This window comes from Hyla sarda, chromosome 2 (genome assembly GCF_029499605.1).
Source record: "Hyla sarda isolate aHylSar1 chromosome 2, aHylSar1.hap1, whole genome shotgun sequence".
In the NCBI taxonomy this organism is placed as follows: Eukaryota; Metazoa; Chordata; class Amphibia; order Anura; family Hylidae; genus Hyla; species Hyla sarda.
In genome coordinates this window covers 67,582,073-67,598,106 of record NC_079190.1, presented here as the reverse complement: position 1 = coordinate 67,598,106, position 16,034 = coordinate 67,582,073, and the positions used below count along the sequence as shown (strand labels likewise).

Here is a 16,034-nt window from a genome sequence, read left to right as displayed (position 1 = left end):
GGACACTGGGTGGCCTAGACCGGGGCACTTTATTCTTAGTTAGTTTAGTGGTTAGGTACTACACGTGGAATGCACGGTGTTTAGTGTCGACCCAGCAGAAAATCCTTTCCGAGGTGGAGGTCTGTAGGAATATCACCGGTGACCTCGGGAAGATCAGGTCTTTGGAGTATGGCAGTCTTGGTACCAGTAGGGCTTCTCTCCTGTGGAGAGGGTTTTCTTTTGATGTTCCCTAGGTACTAGATCTTTTGGGTAGAGTACCTTTATTTTGGATAGGGGAAGTGTGATAGGGATAGAGATAGGGTGGGAGTAGGGTTAGCTTTAATGGAGGGACAGAATTAGGGAGAATTGTAGGGGGAGTTAGGAAAAGAGTTAAAAATTATTTTGGTGTATCAAGTCTGCCATCCTTCTTCCTGGTGGTGGGCTAATGCATGTGCACGCCAGCTTTTTTGTTTTGTTTTAAGCTGATATGGCATGAAGGGCTTACAGGCGACCAAACTTGGGCCTAAAGTGGGTTGTGGTTCAGTGTTTGTTAGTTAGTATGTATAAGTTTGTGTATAAGTTGGTTGGGTGGAGTGCTAGGTGGGGAGGGTGTGTTTTCGTGTTTTTGGGGGACCTGACATGGGTCAGTTAAGGACAGAACTTTGTAAACTGTAGAGGAACGGTATGGACTCTGACCCATGTGCAGGAGGGGTGATGTGGGTGAGGGCACAGTTCTAGTGTAGGGATTTCCATTTTTTTTTTTTTTTTGTAGGTTTCTGTAAATAGGGTGCATATATTTATGTTTATATACTATATTTTATTAATTTCTATTAGTGATTTTGTATCTATTTGGTTTTGTATCTACATTGTTTTATATTGTCTCATATTATAGTTATGGCAGTCGGACCAGTTGTTGTGTTATGTGTTTTTGTTTATTTATTTATATTTTTAATTTTTATATTTTTAATTTATTTATTTTCCCCTTTTGTTTTGTTTCCCGAGTATGGATGGTTTTGAGTCACAGCCGGGTAGTGCTAATTTTATGTTTATGTTTAAGCCAAGTTGTGCTGTTTATTTTTATTTATTTATTTATTTTTATAATTATTATTATAATTTTTTTTTTTTTTTTTTTTTTTTTTTTTTACCCCCAACCCCCCCCCCGAGTATGGATGGTTTGAGTTACAGCCAGGTAGTGCTAATTTTATGTTTAAGCCAAGTTGTGCTGTTTTTATGTTCATTTTTGGTATGTGTGTCAGTGTGTTTTTGTTTGTTTGTTTTCTTTTTGCTTTGTAAAGCTGGGCTGGCCGGTTAGGCAGGGTTTTGTTTTTGATTTATATTATAGCTGGTTAAGCTTGTTTTTTGTTGTATTGGATAAGTTTTGTATTTTTATAATAAAAAGAGTGTCAGCAGAGAGCGCTGACTGGAAAGAACTTCACCAATTTCTCTGTAGTACAAAGCAGCTGATAAGTACTGGAAGGCTTCAGATTTTTAAATAGAGGTAAATTGCAAATCTGTTTAACTTTCTGGCACCAGTTGATTTGGAAACATTTGTTTTCCACTCGTTTCCACTGGAGTTCCCCTTTAATGCGGGATGAGGGGCAGTTTAAAGGGGTATTCCAGGAAAAAACTCTTTTTATATATATCAACTGGCTCCAGAAAGTTAAACAGATTTGTAAATTACTTCTATTAAAAAATCTTAATCCTTTCAGTACTTATGAGCTTCTGAAGTTAAGGTTGTTCTTTTCTGTCTAAATCCTCTCTTATGACACCTGTCTCGGGAAATGCCCAGTTTAGAAGAGGTTTGCTATGGGGATTTACTTCTAAACTGGGCGTTTCCCGAGACAGGTGTCATCAGAGAGGATTTAGACAGAAAAGAACAACCTTAACTTCAGAAGCTCATAAGTACTGAAAGGATTAAGATTTTTTAATAGAAGTAATTTACAAATCTGTTTATCTTTCTGGAGCCAGTTGATATATAAAAAAAAAAAGTTTTTCCTGGAATACCCCTTTAACCCCTTAACGACGCAGGACGTATATTTACGTCCTGCGCCGGCTCCCGCGATATGAAGCGGGATCGCGCCGCGATCCCGCATCATATCGCGTCGGTCCCGGCGCTAATCAACGGCCGGGACCCGCGGCTAATACCACACATCGCCGATCGCGGCGATGTGCGGTATTAACCCTTTAGAAGCGGCGGTCAAAGCTGACTGCCGCTTCTAAAGTGAAAGTGAAAGTGACCCGGCTGCTCAGTCGGGCTGTTCGGGACCGCCGCGGTGAAATCGCGGCGTCCCGAACAGCTGATCGGACATCGGGAGGGCTCTTACCTGCCTCCCCGGTGTCCGATCGACGAATGACTGCTCCGTGCCTGAGATCCAGGCAGGAGCAGTCAAGCGCCGATAATGCTGATCACAGGCGTGTTAATGCACGCCAGTGATCAGCATTAGAGATCAGTGTGTGCAGTGTTATAGGTCCCTATGGGACCTATAACACTGCAAAAAAAATGTAAAAAAAAAGTGTTAATAAAGGTCATTTAACCCCTTCCCTAATAAAAGTTTGAATCACCCCCCTTTTCCCATAAAAAAAATAAAACAGTGTAAAAAAAATAAAAAATAAACATATGTGGTATCGCCGCGTGCGTAAATGTCCAAACTATAAAAATATATCATTAATTAAGCCGTACGGTCAATGGCGTACGCGCAAAAAAATTCCAAAGTCCAAAAAAGCGTATTTTGGTCACTTTTTATATCATTAAAAAATGAATAAAAAGTGATCAAAAAGTCCGATCAAAACAAAAATCATACCGATAAAAACTTCAGATCACGGCGCAAAAAATGAGTCCTCATACCACCCCATACATGGAAAAATAAAAAAGTTATAGGGGTCAGAAGATGACATTTTTAAACGTATAAATTTTCCTGCATGTAGTTATGATTTTTTCCAGAAGTGCGACAAAATCAAACCTATCTAAGTAGGGTATCATTTTAACCGTATGGACCTACAGAATAATGATAAGGTGTAATTTTTACCGAAATATGCACTGCGTAGAAACGAAAGCCCCCAAAAGTTACAAAATGGCGTTTTTTTTTCGATTTTGTCGCACAATGATTTTTTTTTCCGTTTCGCCGTGCATTTTTGGGTAAAATGACTAATGTCACTGCAAAGTAGAATTGGCGACGCAAAAAATAAGCCATAATATGGATTTTTAGGTGGAAAATTGAAAGGGTTATGATTTTTAAAAGGTAAGGAGGAAAAAACGAAAGTGCAAAAACGGAAAAACCCTGAGTCCTTAAGGGGTTAAGCTTTAGAGACATCCCGTGGCCTGTAATTTAATCTTATTAGCTGAGCAGAACATCTGATTTATTACAGACACAATGCATTCTTCCTACTTCAATTAGACATAACATTATATCACTTGAAGTCTCATTCATGGAACCTACATTTACCACAAACTAGGATTTCAGTATGACAGTTTTGAGACATTTGTTGCTTTCCAATTTACAAGACAGATTGACTCACACAGCAGTAGCAATGACAATAGAGTGCCATCCAGTGTCATTACCATGCAGCCTGGCGAGAACATGATGCCCAATATAAGATAATGAAGATCAAATGCTGTCAGCACCTGTCTGCTGCCGCCTGGTTAACATGTCTGTACTGTCGGTAGGACAGCATTCCTGCAGGTATAACACTTGTTTGGATTACACAAGAAGTACAATGCTATGGAAAATCTATTTCACAATGTGATACCTTCAGTGGAGACTTGCTTCTAAAGCGCTAATGCCGGCAATAATTGACTACAATATAACGTGTATCAATAGGAGCTGTATTCTGGTAATTCCCAGCAATTTATAGCAGTCATGATAGTGGAGGGCAGGGAGTAATGTTCACGTAAATTGCTTATGAGTGCCAGGCTAATTCCAGGTCATTAAAAACTACAAAAGCAAAGATTAAAGTCTCAAAATGTGTAATATTGTGTGTAATTTTGCCACATTTCAGGCTTCAAACATAAAGATATAAAACTGTAATTTTTTGTGAAGAATCAACAACAAGTGGGACACAATCATGAAGTGGAACGAAATTTTTTGGATATTTCAAACTTTTTTAACAAATAAAAAACTGAAAAATTGGGAGTGCAAAATTATTCAGCCCCCTTAAGTTAATGCTTTGTAGCACCACCTTTGGCTGCGATTACAGCTGTAAGTCGCTTGGGGTAAGTCTCTATCAGTTTTGCACATTGAGAGACTGCATTTGTGAACAACGGTTTTCAGTTCTTTCCACAGATTCTCGATTGGATTCAGGTCTGGACTTTGACTTGGCCATTCTAACACCTGGATATGTTTATTTGTGAACCATTCCATTGTAGATGTTGCTTTATGTTTTGGATCATTGTCTTGTTGGACAAATCTCCGTCCCAGTCTCAGGTCTTTTGCAGACTCCATCAGGTTTTCTTCCAGAATGGTCCTGTATTTGGCTCCATCCATCTTCCCATCAATTTTAACCATCTTCCCTGTCCCTGCTGAAGAAAAGCCCAAACCATGATGCTGCCACCACCATGTTTGACAGTGGGGATGGTGTGTTCAGGGTGATGAGCTGTGTTGATTTTACGCCAAACATAACGTTTTGCATTGTTGCCAAAAAGTTCAATTTCGGTTTCATCTGACCAGAGCACCTTCTTCCACATGTTTGGTGTGTCTCCCAGGTGGCTTGTGGCAAATTTTAAACAACACTTTTTATGGGTATCTTTAAGAAATGGCTTTCTTCTTGCCACTCTTCCATAAAGACCAGATTTGTGCAGTAAACGACTGATTGTTGTCCTATGGACAGAGTCTCCCACCTCAGCTGTAGATCTCTGCAGTTCATCCAGAGTGATCATGGGCCCCTTGGCTGCATCTCTGATCAGTCTTCTCCTTGTATGAGCTGAAAGTTTAGAGGGACGACCAGGTCTTCGTAGATTTGCAGTGGTCTGATACTCCTTCCCTTTCAATATTATCGCTTGCACAGTGCTCCTTGGGATGTTTAAAGCTTGGGAGATCTTTTTGTATCCAAATTCGGCTTTAAACTTCTCCACAACAGTATCTCGGACCTGCCTGGTGTGTTCCTTGTTCTTCATGATGCTCTCTGCGCTTTAAACGGACCTCTGAGACTATCACACTGCAGGTGCACTTATACGGAGACTTGATTACACACAGGTGGATTCTATTTATCATCATTAGTCATTTAGGTCAACATTGGATCATTCAGAGATCCTCACTGAACTTCTGGAGAGAGTTTGCTGCACTGAAAGTAAAGGGGCTGAATAATTTTGCATGCCCAATTTTTCAGTTTTTTATTTGTTAAAAAAGTTTGAAATATTCTATAAATTTCGTTCCACTTCATGATTGTCTCCCACTTGTTTTTGATTCTTCACAAAAAAAATACAGTTTTGTATCTTTATGTTTGAAGCCTGAAATGTGGCAAAAGGTTGAAAAGTTCAAGGGGGCTGAATACCTTCACTATGCACTGTATATATTAGTCTGTAATACATAGATTACTAATAATAATCACTAGTTAGATAAGATATACACTAATCAGCCATGTGTAAAATTATATAGATTCCCTGTAGGTCGCCCGTTTTGCAACCAAAAGAAAACATACAAACTGCTGTGACCCATGAACTCTACAAGACCGCTGAATGTGATCAAGATCAGGGAGGGCTGCACAGTGGGATCAGGTACCTTCAGTACAGCACCAGTGGAGGATCGGGACATACGAGGGACCTCTGACACAGGGGGTTATTGACCCAACAGGCCAACATCGCCCTATTAAGAAGGCTCAAAGATTAGATGACGAATTAGCAAATGCTGACTTGTCGGTGGATTGGCATCATTTTGACTTGTTGAAATAAAACTAAACACTGCCCACACGATTCTTCATGTATAAGGGGGGTGTGGCCGACAGCTGATTGTGGGAAAAGAGAGAATGACTGACCGAGCCTTCTGAATTTTCCAGATAAACTCTTGGTGGGTAAATTTTCTTATTAAAGGGGTACCCCGGTGGAAAACATTTTTCTTTTTTTAATCAACTGGTGCCAGAAAGTGCCCCAAAAAAATAAATAAGCGTCGGACCTCTCGGCAGCGCGGTCAATTTAAATCTGTGAGCTGCGGCGGCTGGCTCTCTGGATGACGAGTGATGCCCCTGACATTGCGCAGGGGGACATCACTCATCATCACGGAGTCCACACCAGGACAAACTGACGCCTGCTGCTCGCTCTGCCTGGACGGAGTCTGACTGACTCACAGAGAGACAGACAAATATAAGACCTAGCGCATCTTTGTGAGCAAAAAATAATATAAGACACTGTCTTATTTTTGGGAAACATGGTATTAGCAGCTGTATGCTACAGAGGAAATTATTTTCTTTTTTGTCTTGTCCATAGTGCTCTGTGCTATGTCAGGAACTGTCTAGAGCAGCATAGGTTTGCTAAGGGGATTTTCTCCTGCTCTGGACAGTTCCTGATACGGGCATCAGGTGTCAGCAGAGAGCACTGTGGACAAGACAAAAAAGAAATAAAAAAAAGAAAATAATTTCCTCTGCAGCATACAGCTGCTAATAAGTACTGGAAGGGTTAAGATTTTTTAATAGAAGTAATTTACAAATCTGTTTAACTTTCTGGCACCAGTTGTTTTAAAAAAAAAAAGTCTTCCACCGGAGTACCCCTTTAACTTGGAAAACCCCTTTAATTCTTTCCTTTAAAGTTGAGCGGTGCGACCTCCAGCACATCCCACAGATGGTCAATCAGATTGAGATCTGGGAAATTTGGAGTCCAGGTCACCACCTTGATCTCTTCGACATGTTCCTCAAACCATTCCTGCAGTGTGGGCAGGCAGGCTTGGCATTTCCAATGTTTAGGGAGTTCATTCATGGCAACGTAACCCGGAACATTTATTACAGCATCACTCTGTTATCACTCAGTCACAGCCCTTTCTGCAGATATTTTTAAGACCGAGTAGAGTTATACATTTTACAGTGTTTTTGTATGTACAGTGGTCCCTCAAGTTACAATATTAATTGGTTCCAGGACGACCATTGTATGTTGAAACCATTGTATGTTGAGACCAGAACTCTATGGAAACCTGGTAATTGGATCTGAAGCCACCAAAATGTCATCCAAAAATAGGAAAAAGTGAGAATTAAATAAAAATAAGTAGATAACTAATATAGAGAAAGCAAATCCTTACATATAAAAGTAAGAAAGATCTGCTGGGAGCTGTAAATTACTGTCTATGTCAGACAGCCAAAGGCTGTCCGGGCATGCTGGGAGTTGTAGTTTTGCAACAGCTGGGGGCACCCTGCTTGGGAAACACTGGTCTATGTAGAGGACAGGAGCTTCTTCATGGTCCTGTACAGTACACACAGTGTCCTAAAAAAGTAAAATGGAGCCGCCCTTACCTTGAGCAGCTATCCCTGGCACTGGTAAAGAGTAGTACAGAACATGTAATACTTCCCTGTACTGTAGGGGGCGCTACCAGACAGCCAGTCAGTGCATGCACTTCAGTAATACTCATGTATTACCAGTGAAATGTCCATTCTGATTGCTCGGTTCTTCCAGCCAATGACAGATCTCACAGATCTGGACTGTCTGTAGTATTGTATGTTGAGTCTAGTTTAAAGGGGTACTCCGGTGAAAAACTTTGTTTTCATAAATCAACTGGTGCCAGAAAGTTAAACAGATTTGTAAATTACTTCTATTAAAAAATCTTAATCCTTCCTGTACTTATTAGCTACTGAATACTACAGCGGAAATTATTCTCTATTTGAAACACAGAGCTCTCTGCTGACATCATGAGCACAGTGCTCTCTGCTGACATCTCTGTCCATTTTAGGAACTGTCCAGAACAGCATATGTTTGCTATGGGGATTTCCTTTTACTCTGGGCAGTTCCTAAAATGGACAGAGATGTCAGCAGAGAGCACTGTGCTCATGATGTCAGCAGACAGTTCTGTGTTCCAAACGGAATAGAATTTCCACTGTAGTATTCAGCAGCTAATAAGTACAGGAAGAATTAACATTGTTTTAATAGAATTCATTTACAAATCTGTTTAACTTTCTGGCACCAGTTGATTTAAGAATAAAAAAAAAAAGGTTTTCACCGGAGTACCCCTTTAAAGTTACAATGGTCCAGAAAAGACCATTGTATGTTGAAACTATTGTATGCTGAGGCCATTGTAAGTTGAGGGATCACGGCATGTGGGCCTATGTGTGCCATGTGTTGAAAACGCCCAACATTTCCACTTTCTCAGACCTACAAAATCAAGGAGGCTACAGCATTATTAATAAATCTCCCCCAAAATCTCCATCTGAGGCTTCATTTAAGCAGCAGTATTTGGTCATATTCTGGCGTCCATATTATTTCTAGACTTCTATTGCATCCACAATACCTAGAACACCCTCTGGGTCAAGTGAACCAAACTTAGATTACTATAGTGTCCATGTGTCCATGGTGATCTAAGTCTGGTTTACTTGAACCACAGAGGTTCGGCTCAATGCTATGGGGCCATCTGAATAAGGATCTATTTCTCATTCAGAGCTATGAGTTTTTGATGTAGGAGCACTAGACCGGACAGTCGGCTGGTCCTGTCCAAGGTTGCGAATTCAGCCAACTTTTGATTACAGTATATGGGGACTATTATAACATATAGGTTTTAGCTTCCCCATACACCTGTGTATTATTTGGCATAAGGTTCAAGCCACACATCAAACCCTAGTGATCAATTGCCGCCAAGCAAATATTTTTTCTAGATTAAAGGGGTACTCCACTGCCCCAGCGTTCAGAACATTTTGTTCCTGAAGCTTGGAGTGGGCAGCGGGGGTGGTGACATCTTGGCCACACCCCCTAGGTGGCGTGGCCGTGAAGTCACAACCCCTGCTGTTGACGCCCAGAATTCTAAACGAATGCTGAGTGCTGCACAGAGATCGCGCCCCCGAGATCAGACATCTTATCCCCTATTCTTTGGAGGGACATAATATGTCTAGGGGTGGAGTACTCCTTTAAAGGGGTACTCCGGCGCTAAGACATCTTATCCCCTATCCTAAGGATAGAGGATAAGATGCCTGATCGCGGGGGTCCCGCCGCTGGGGACCCCCGTGATCTTCCATGCCGCACCCCTTTAGAATCAGCCCTCGGAGCGTGCTCGCTCCGGGTCTGATTACTGGCGATCACGGAAACAGAGCATAGTGATGTCACGGCTCTGCCCCCATGTGATGTCACGCCTCGTCCCCTCAATGCAAGCCCATGGAGGGGGCGTTTCACGCCCCCTCCATAGGCTTGCATTGAGGGGGCGGGGTGTGACGTCACATGGGGGTGGAGCCGTGACATCACTATGCTCCGTCCCCGTGATCTCCAGAGTACCCCTTTAAAATGTTTTAACAATTTTGCTTATTGACAGTAGATCACTGTAAATATAAATGTACAGACCATGTTTTTTTTTTAAGGATTTAGGGATTTAGGGAAAAATATAGAAATATTCTAAATGTCTCGGAATGAATTGTTAAGCTTTGTTACATTGATCTAGATGACATAATGCTGTCATTTACAAGAAAGCGTAGTAAGAGAAGCAGCACATGACACAAGACGGTTCCTTTATGAAGAGCGCTCTGTCTGTCTGGAGTCTTGAGGGAAAGCGCTGTCTTTTCTATGGAAGACAGAATTCTCAATGGAGAAATAAGACTGGAAGGGAAACTGTTATTTTTGTTTTCAGCAATGCCTGATGTTCCATTAATTACCCGTCGGGGGACTTGTCATTACTCTTCTTCATATTGTGACTGTCGCTCTGATAGGAGGTCGAGAAATCCAAATTTGCGCTCTGTTGCTCCAGATCTGTATCCCGCGACAAAGCTTGAAGAGATCAGCAGCACCAACGTGACCCATTTAGGCAAATCACTTCTGCTCCCTTAGCGTTACTTTCCGCTTTAGCAATCTGTGCGGAAATAATACTATTACAGTGATCCCTCAACTTACATGGCCTCAACATACAATAGTTTCAACATACAATGGTCTTTTCTGGACCATTGTAACTTGCAACCAGACTCAACATACAATGTACAGACAGTCCAGATCTGTGAAACATGTCAATGAACTGACCAATCAGAATGGGCATTCACTGGTAAAAACCCCTGTATTACTGAAGCGTATGCACTGACTGGTGTCTGGTAGGGCCCCCTACAGTACAGGGAGGTATTACATGTTCTGTACACTTTTCCTGTACCAGGGTTAGCTGCTCCTTTGGAGACATTGTGTACTGTGCAGGACCTCAAAGAAGCTTCTGTCCTCTACATAGACCAGTGATTCACAATGAGGATGCCTCCAGCTGTTGCAAAACTACAACTCCCAGCATGCCCGAGCAGCCGAAGGCTGTCCAGGCATGCTGGGAGTTGTAGTTTTGCAACAGCTGGAGGAACCCTGGTTGGGAAACACTGAAATAGACCTTGATTTACAGCTCCCAGCAGATCTTTCTTACTTTTATATGTAAGGACTTGCTTTATCTGTATTAGTTATCTACTTATTTTTCTTTAATTCTCACTTTTTCCTATTTTTTTATGACATTTTGGTGGCTTCAGAACCAATTACCAGGTTTCCATAGAGTTATGGTCCCAACATACAATGGTTTCAACATACAATGGTCGTCCTGGAACCAATTAATATTGTAACTTGAGGGACCGCTGTATATTAAAACGTCTTCTCTGTTAACCATTTAATTACAGCCTGTCTCAGCAAAGAGCTCCTTATCCGACAGTCTAGGGCAATTGTATCCCGTCTAAGGAAAAAATAAAATTCAGCCCAGAGTAAGCATACCAGAAGTATTAGTTATGGGGGGAAATGTATCATTTCCTGCACCAGCGCAGAGTGTTAAATTGGCAGACAATGTTTGCACACATTCCGATTTTTTTGCTCATAAAATTTTTATTTTTTTTTAATTGTGCAATTTTGCCACTTTGGGCTGGTACAGGGAATGATAAATCCCCATATGTGTCATTGCTTTATGTAGGGGATATTAGGGTGTGAATAAAGCAGAATACCGTATTTTTCGCCCTATAGGACGCACCCAATTTCAAAGGTCTAGAAAATCTAGAAAAAAAAAAGATTCTGAACCCAACAGTGATCTTCAACCTGCGGACCTCCAGATGTTGCAAAACTACAACTCCCAGCATGCCCGGACAGCCGTTGGCTGTCCGGGCATGCTGGGAGTTGTAGTTTTGCAACATCTGGAGGTCCGCAGGTTGAAGACCACTGGCATTGGAGGTTATACTCACCTGTCCCCGACGCTCTGGACGTCTTCTTCCCCGGGATCCACGCTCTCCGTTGCCGTCATTACGTTGCTACGCACGCCGCTCCTACTGGATGACGGGACGGCGTGCACAACAACGTGATGATGACGAAGGAGAGCGCCGGCCATGCAGGGGATTCCGGCCTGGAGCAGACACCGAGGAGGCAGGTAAGGTCCCACCCGGTGTCCTGTAAGCTGTTCGGGACGCCGCGATTTCACCGCGGCGGCCTCCAACAGCATGACTGAGCAGCCGGGTTAGTGTCACTTTCCCTTCAGACGTGGCGGTCAGCTTTGATCGCCACGTCTGAAGGGTTAATACAAGGCATCACCGCGATCGGTGATGTCCTGTATCAGCCGCGGGTCCCGGCCGTTGATAGCTGCAGGGACCGCCGCGATAGGTGTGTATTCGCTGTATAAGACGCACCAACTTTCCTCCCCCCCAGTTTTGGGGAAGAAAAAGTGCGTCTTATACGGCGAAAAATACGGTAGTTAAAGAAGCACTCCAAGTTTGTTTGTTTTTTGCCCATATCGGGCACACTCACCATCACTATATATGTGTTTTATTGCTATATCTTGGTCATGTTATCACCAGTCTGACTCACACAACATTAACATGCTTAAAGGGGTACTCCACAGGCCAGCGTTTGGAACATTTAGTTCCGAAAACTGTGTGCGCACTGCGGGGGTCGGCCACGCCCCTCGTGACATCACACCACGACCCCTCAATGCAAGTCTTTGGTAGGGGGGGGTGACGGCTGCCACGTCCTCTCCGATAGACTTGCATTGAGGGGGCGTGGCGTGACATTGCGAGGGGGCGTGGCGAACCCAGCAACGCACACACAGCGTTTAGAACTAAATGTTCCGAACGCTGGCCAGTGGAGTACCCCTTTAATGTGCTGTCGGCCCTGGGTCACCTGACTTCCTGTGAACTACAGATTGATGTCATCACTTACCAGATCCCTCCTAAGAGCTCCAAGACCCTTCTGTATACTGCTGCTGTTATCTCTCTCTCTATATATAGCAGTTATACACTGCTGTTAGAGCTGTCCTCACACAATTTGTTTTTGATGATTTTTTTTCTGTTCTTGCTGTGATTTTTCACCACAATTTGGAAATAGTGGAAAAAAATTGCTAAAATACAGTAAAAAAAAAAAAGAGTGTGAGAAATGCAGTCAGGATTTAACATGCAAACACAGCCTAAAGACTTAAAATCTTCATAAAACACCTCAATTGTAATTATAGGTAACATCACTTTTGCCTTATGGCAATATTTCTCTAAAAGAACACACTTGGAATAAATAAAAAGCATCAAAACTACAGATATTGTGAACTGATCTTAACCCACCTATGAGTCTGGTGAGTTCACCTGGATAAACTCCAGCACTAGCAGTCTGATCAGATAACCAGCTGCAGTGATCAAACGCCACACTCAAAGTAAAAGCATTCATGGTCTGCATTACAGAATAACATTAGTGACAGAATTGCGATCTATTATGGAGTCAATCTCATGCCTGCTACAACAGCTAAATAGATAAGCAAAAGGCATACACAAGAATTTCTACATTTTGCACTATATAAAGCAAAAAAAAAAAATGTGGATTTCCTTTGAGTTCACACTGTGGACATTCCACTGGCCTAATTCGACTGTGGAATTCCGCTTGCAGCAGGGTCCCATTGTTTTTAATGGGGCTCTGCTGCTCTATGCATACTGTGGAACGCCACACTGGAATTCCGCCGGCAGAATGGACATCTTCCCAGGGAATAAACATGTTTATTAATTGGGCGGAATTCCACCAGACTGCATTTTCGACTATGAGATGGAGCACGTACGCGCGGTCCTACCACGACGCACATCCATGTGGGACTCTAATATGTGAACAAGCCCTTAAAGGAATATTCCAATTACAGTTATTATCTTACAACAGCAAGCTATCAGTGTAAACCAACAAACTAGAGCATACGTACCTCCCCGATCTTGTGCTGGAGCTTAGGTCTGTCTTAGGCTAAGTTTCCACTTGTTTTTTTTTCTGGCAGTTTTTGGAATACTGCCACTGCAGTCAGAAGTGGATCCATAAGGGAGGAGAAGTATAAGTCCTTCCTTTATATGTCCTATTCCTTTTGAATACACTTCTGGCTTTGGCTCAAAAACTGCAGTGGTAATTTTCCAAAAACTGCCAGAAAAAAACCCAAGTGGAAACCTAGCCTTACCCTCCCTGCTTTGCTGAAGACATCCCAAAGAAAAATACATGGGGTGCTACTTTAAAGGGGTACTCCACTGCCCCAGCATTCGGAACATTTTGTTCTGAACGCTGGGTGCAGGCTGCGGGGGTCGTGACAACATGACCACGCCCCCACGTGACATCACGCCACGCCCTCTCAATGCAAGTCTATGGGATGGGTACCTTATGCCAAATAATGAAACAAGTGTTCGGGGAACCTAACACCTATACGTTATAATAGTCCCCATATACTGTAATCAAAAGTTGGCTGAATCCGCAACCTTGGACAGGACCAGCCGACTGTCCGGTCTAGTGCTCCTACATCAAAAACTCATAGCTCTGAATGAGAAATAGATCCTGATTCAGATGGCCCTATAGCATCAGCAGAAGCCAAACCTCCGTGGTTCAAGTAAACCAGACTTAGATTAGTATAGTGTCCATGTGTCCATGGTGATCTAAGTTTGGTTCATTTAAAGGGGTACTCCGCCCCTAGACATCCAGGGGATAAGATGTCTGATTTTCTTGCTGCACCCGGCATTTGTTTAGAGCGTCGGGGGCAGCGCTAGAGGCTCGTGACGTCATGGCCATGCCCCCTCAATGCAAGTCTATGGGAGGGGGCATGAAGGACGTCACACCCTCTCCCATAGACTTGCATTGAGGGGGCATGGCCGTGATGTCACGAGCGGGGCATGACCATGACGCCAGGAGCCTCCGCCCCGCATCGCCAGTCATCAGGCACGGAGCGAAGTTCGCTCTGTGCACCAGATGTGAGGGGTATCGGCAGTGGAGTACCCCTTTAACAGCATAAAAAAAAATTAACTATAGCAGCACAATAGGAATTAAAACAAAAAAGAAAAGTAATACTAAAAATATATGCATTATTAAGAGGTCAAAATGAGCTTGTTCACTGTTCTGTTCCCTCTGCAGACACCATCTTCCATCTATATAATAGGAAGCGTTGTGCTAGAAGGTTAATTGTACATAGGTGAAGTCTTCACAATGCTTCTATTCCTTAGTCACTCGGAGAAGCCGTACATTCGAGGCCTGCCCTCCCGATTGATACAGAAACAGCAAGAACCCTGTGATCATTGATTGTCAGGGGAGGAAATGAATGGAACCTATTATGATTTTCACTGCTTCTCTACAGATGTTTAACGCAATGAATGGGTCTAATCTGTGGGAGATCATTATGCCCCATTCTCATACAATACCATCATTACGGGTCACTAGGTACAACTTATATCTCATAGCAGCAATTACTATTCCGTACTATAGGAAGAATGATGCCTCGTAATAAAATCATACATTTATACATGGATTTATACTTTAGTGCGGCTGCCCTGAAGATCTTAAAAATGACCTTCCAAAGGGCCGAAACGGTTAAACCCAGAAAAATCAATTGGAGTCTTCATTCAGTTCCCATAATGTCATGTAATCACTTTTGGGGAGATTTATCAAAACCTGTGCAGAGGAAGAGTGGTGTAGTTTCCCATAGCAACCAATCAGATTGCTTCTTTCATTTTCCACAGGCCTCTTTAGAGGCCTGTGGAAAATGAAAGAAGCAATCTGATTGGTTGCTATGGGCAACTGCACCACTCTTCCTCTGCACAGGTTTTGATAAATCTCCCCCTTTGTTCCCATAGGAGGAAAAAACCCCGATCCGGCTAAATGAATTGTTTGTAAAATTCCATCTTGTGCTACAATTAATTAGAAAGCCGGGAATAATGGAATATCTGAAGGGTCAGATGAGATGAGAATAAAGTGAACACGGAAAGTCATTTCGATCTAATTGCCGGTTATTTGCTTTTACATTTCTTTCATGTTCTAGTGTTACCGGGAGGAGGGAGCTGAACATGAGCTGCGAGAGGAACATCCATTAGCCCTGGGTTCTATTTATCACAACATTTTTACAATGTTTAATTTTTATGATATTTTGGAAGGAAGTGGACTCTGCTTTACCCCATTAATTACAGGGCCTTCAGATACGTCCACTATAATTATAGAGACATGATCAAAGTGTAGGCGGCTAAAATAATTACACCAACAAAATAGCATATTTTGCTGCAGATTTTCTGCTCCTGATTTTTCTACCCATTGGGAAGTCAATGGGTAGGAAAATCAACAGCTGAAAATCTGCAGTAAAATATGTAGGTGCTCACGTAACCTCTGGCTGTGTTCACATAGATTGTTTTTAACCCCTTAAGGACTCTTGGCCTTAATTTTTACGTTTTCATTTTTTCCTCCTCGCCTTCTAAAAATCATAACTCTTTTATATTTTCATCCACAGACTAGTATGAGGGCTTGTTTTTTGCGCGACCAGTTGTCCTTTGTAATGACATCACTCATTATATCATAAAATGTATGGCGCAACCAAAAAACACTATTTTTGTGGGGAAATTAAAACAAAAAACGCAATTTTGCTAATTTTGGAAGGTTTTGTTTTCACGCCGTACAATTTATGGTAAAAATGACGTGTGTTCTTTATTCTGAGGATCAATACGATTAAAATGATACCCATTATTATATATTTTTA

At 42.3% G+C, this 16,034-nt stretch overlaps 1 long non-coding RNA gene across 1 annotated transcript in view; it reads right to left on the bottom strand.

The window, feature by feature from the left end:
- The window catches only part of LOC130358569 (uncharacterized), a 29,405-nt gene extending 14,433 nt beyond the window's left edge, over nt 1-14,972 (bottom strand). Inside the window, exons 1-2 of the long non-coding RNA XR_008889571.1 lie at nt 14,807-14,972; nt 12,236-12,413 (exon numbers count right to left, since the gene is read on the bottom strand). This is a non-coding gene — a long non-coding RNA (uncharacterized LOC130358569). The remainder of the gene's footprint in view (nt 1-12,235; nt 12,414-14,806) is intronic.
- Between the last annotated feature and the right edge of the window lie 1,062 nt (nt 14,973-16,034).